Consider the following 4642-nt stretch of genomic DNA (forward strand, 5'->3'; position numbering starts at 1 on the left):
ACTTTGAATGCAGGATGCCGACTTCCCGTGGAAGTATTTTTGAGGGCATCTGAGTAGAAAGGCACCCAGGGGCATGCTTAAAGTGCTACATATCTTGCCTAGCATGAGAATGCCTCTGGATTCCTGAGTCTAAGCTACAGTGTGGTTAGTTAAAGGGCCACTTGAGCTGCTGCTTCCTTCACATACCAGACTCAGAAAAGCAGCGAAAATAGCTGGGTTTAGAAACTCTATGTATGCAAATTAAACTGCCAGACTATGCAATAATTGAAAAAACAACTTTTGATTGCTCAATATGAAGTGCCATGCTCAATGCAGTCAAGAGGAAGCAGGTGGTAAGGGTGAAGCAGTCACAGCTTAGAGGAAGCGACTGGTGCTAAGAGTAGGCTCAGCCTGGTTTAGGTTTGGGGTTGAGAAACACATGTTCCGGTCAGCCCCTGTGTCTGTATGTGTGATGTAGATAGGTGAGTAATGTGTTTATTGATTGGAATCCGTGTTCCACTGACCCTTGAGCAAACCTTGCCCTCACTGGGGGATCAAAGCTGTTACATCATCGGATTGCTCACAGCTCAGGGGAGGTTTGTTTTCACAGCGAGACTGGACTTTAAGCAGACTTCCTATTCATGAGGCTTCCACACATCTGCTGGGGACCGTGCATATGCGTGTGTGTCTTTGTGCACTTACACTATGATCTCACCTTGTGTGCCTGAAGCTTGTTAAGGAAGAGATTACTGCACAAACAATCTGTTGTCAGCTCCAGATCTAGACGATTCCTGGATGCTATAATCATCAGCTGTATATATGTGGATGTATCTAACACTACATAACCACGAGTGAGATTAAAAATACACAAATGCAACCGTGAAGCCGTCAAAAAGTTTATGATCTGAGTATAAACAACACAGCTTTAGGGAGGTTTGGTAGAAATCACAGGGATATTCCGACATGTGTTTCTGATGAAGCCTTCGGAGAAAGTAAAGGGCAGATATATTTGTATTTTTTTGTTTCTTTCACAGATGATCAGTAGTGTCCGTTCAGATGTTTTCCCGTAAATGGTTGCTCTGTTTTTTTTTTACTGTATTTCTGGAATTCATAACCCAAGCAGTTTGGGGATAAACTTCTGGGAAGAAATAATACTTCGGATATCAAAGAAGCATCGAGCAGTTTCCAAGAGCACAAGTGTGAAAACAAATAATTTATTAAGGGTTAGTGTGAACAATTGATGAAGACATTCTACTTGTATGTAATACTCTTATACATCAATTTAACTTTGCCTACTACTCACCACACACTTCAGCCTGTGTGGGAGGTGGAGAAGGGAGAGATACACAGCAGTAAGAGGAAAAATATATGGGGGGAAAAAAAACATTATAATGATTACAACTCTGGGTGTATACAACAACAGTCTCCGCGTGCCACACAATCACACATTTGGACTGTGTTTTAGAAAGTTGTCCTAATTTTGATGTCTTTGTTTTAAAAGAATAAGTTCAACATCAACTTTTAAAGAAGATTTTAAACAATGACAAACCACTTTACCATAGTGTGGGGGAGACTTCTGTGTAACAATGCAGAGGGAGTCACCGACTCAAAGGAGACACGGGGAGAGCTGGAGCTTTGATGTCAAACACTGATGGGTTTATTTGGAGCTTCGGCCAGAGAATTCACAAAACGAGTCAAAGGGTCAGAGGTTCTGACTTCACGGTAGAGTTGCCACTAGAGTTGAACTCTACCCCAGACCCATGTATTTAGCTAGTTCAGAGAGAATAATCAACACTGCATAACAAGATAGAATCAGAACAGCTAGTCTATCAGCTGACGCCAACAGGCAGGAACAGGGAGACAAAACACTGAGAGCACAGCAGCCAAGGTTACAGGTGCGTGTGCTCAGTCAGGCAGTTTGAACTGATACACTGGGTCAAAGTTATGGGCCTTGGAAAATATTTCCCAAACACATAGCTGATTATCGTAAAGTTTAGGATGGTTGAAGGCAGTAACTTATACACCATTATAATCCTGAGGCGCACTTTCAGACGAGACATGTATTGATCAAAATCCCTTGCATGCTGATATATTTCCACAATAAAGCACAGTGAAAACATGTCCATGTGTTCTGGTTGATAGACTTCCCTTGTAAATACTCTATGGTGATGATTTTTCATCACACAAATACAGTTTGACCCTTGTTTACCCCTGTGTAAATGCCTTTTGGAACAAAATAAAATCTTTGATGAAAGGAAACAAGATGAATTAGGGAAAGAAAATGAAATGAAAAGGACGTTTAAAAAGGGGCCAGCTGGATGAAGTAGAGAAGGAATGAGAAAGAGGTGGTCAGAAAAGGATTAACAAAGAAAGGAGATAAGAATTTGAGGAGGAGAAAGGCAAGAAAGAGGAGGAGATGAGAGCAAAGATGAGGGAATGGTGAAGGAAAAGCAAAGCGAGGGGAAGAGAGGCAGCCAAGGGGAGATCTGTGAAGGATTATACATCAGCTCATGTCAGCCTGATACTCCGAGATGACAGAAGACTGACAGCTGAATTCAAAACCACGCCATACAGCTGGGTTTTAAGATCTTTCCATATTTTCTGACCTCGCTCCTGTCTTTCTGTTTCCTTCTCTCTTTTCCTCCCTCCTCTTCTCTCCTTGGTGGTCTTTTTCTCTCCTTCCCTCCCCTTTTTGTAACTCAACACAGCATCCAAGCCTGGCCACCTTTTGCCTGTGTGTTCACATCGGGGAGTAGTCGCCAAAGTAATCAATCATCTGCATACGTAGGAAGCTCCAGTCCTACAATATGTGTGTTTTTCTATGTTCCTTTAATGGAGCTCTGGATAACTTTCACTCAGTGTAATTAGAGCTCTGCCAGACAATTTCACACATCGGAGAGTCCATAAGGCTCCGAGGGGGAGCTGTTCAAAGTTTCAACAGCCAGAAATTGTGGAATGTGATCTTAGTAAACTGTGTTATCCTCTGACCTATGTGTTATCTTCTTGGTGTCTGGCGCATGTAAAGGAGGTGGTTCAAGCATATCTGCAAGTCATCACTTTCTCTGTATGCCCTTCTCGTAGCTCTTAAGGAAAAGTTTTGTTTGTTTGGATATAAATGTGTCTCTCACAGTGGTTGGAAATGATTTGTAATCCATCAGCAAACCTTTATTTGCATGCAGAGGGGTCACATCTGTTTAAGTCTTTATCAAGACTTAAATATAGTGACAAATGTATACAATTCCTTAGCTTGACTGAGAGTTAAGTGGCTTTTATCTTGTTGTTTTGGTTTTGCAGCCTGCAAGTTAAATTGAGTCTTGTGGCTCTCATCTGCCATGATTCCATCTGAACAAAACAGGTCTATTCAATCTCTTCAATCAATCAATCAAGCTGATTTATATAGCCCAATATCACACATTTGTCTCAGTGGACTTTACAGTTTGTACAGAATATGAATACGATACGACACCCTCTGTCCTTGGACCCTTGCATGGGACAAGGAAAAACTCCCAAAAGAACCCAACAGTTAATGGAAAAATTGAAGAAACCTCTGGGAGAGCAACAGAGGAGGGATACCTCTCCCAGGACGGACAGACTGCCACGATTTGTATGTTATGTCACGGTTTTAGTTTTGTATGTCTAGGTTTGGGTTTATTTTGCTGTAATGTCCTCCCTGTCGTTAGTTTCCCTGGTGTGTCTGATTGTGTTCACCTGTTGCCCTTGTGTTTCTCCCTCCTTTACCCAGCTGTTTCTTGTTCCTTGATTACCCTTCTGTGTATTTAGTCTTGTCTTCCCCTGTGCTCCATGTCTGTTCGTCGTCATTTCATGTCCCTGTCACCCATGCTTGTCCGTGTCTCCTGCCTGTTCCCGTATGTAAGTTTGTTCCTGTCTGTCATGCTCCCCGGTTTTGTTTCTGTTAATTAGTTTCTTGTTTTTTCATGCCTTCGGCTTTTTATAATAAAGCTCGCTTTTTGTTAACAAACCTTTTTTGTATTTTTTAACTGCACTTGGGTCCTATTTTCCCCAAACCTGACAGTAATTTTCTATTTATAGAGCCCTGCTGAGAAGACTTCTAGACAAATAGGAGAACTGCCGCCAAAACTGAAAACGTGACGTGGATCATAAATATATAAGCAATTAAACAACATCTTACATTTCTTTTCACACAATACGTTTCCTCGCAGTATCAACACTAATTCGGCTGACTTTTATATTTGATCTAATTGGTAGATAGGCTGTATTTACACCATAACGGTGCAGAGCTGATAGAAAGGGACACCTGGTGGTTGAAGAACGTTATTGAATTGTATTATTAGATATGAATAGGATCCCTATAAAGTATATTCATTGCTCGTTATTCTCTACTAATAGTTAGTTAAAGACTGTATATAATTACTAGTTTGCACACCCCTTTCAAGATTTCAAGATTTTCTAAGCTAAGGTTTATTGACATATCATATTATACACACCCAGGTGTAGCAATGAATGAAAAACTTGGGTCACAGGTTCCTCAACGGTGCATTACAAGACATCTATCAATATGTGTGTATACCTCCACCATTAAATTGTCATATTCTGCACATTTCTTATTCTATCTACATACATAGGAGTATAATGAATGTGTATAATATCAGTTAAAATAAGTGCTTCAACATAGTAAACATTG

Source organism: Notothenia coriiceps, unplaced genomic scaffold (assembly GCF_000735185.1).
Source record: "Notothenia coriiceps isolate Sejong01 unplaced genomic scaffold, NC01 NC01_scaffold00011126, whole genome shotgun sequence".
Lineage (NCBI taxonomy): Eukaryota > Metazoa > Chordata > Actinopteri > Perciformes > Nototheniidae > Notothenia > Notothenia coriiceps.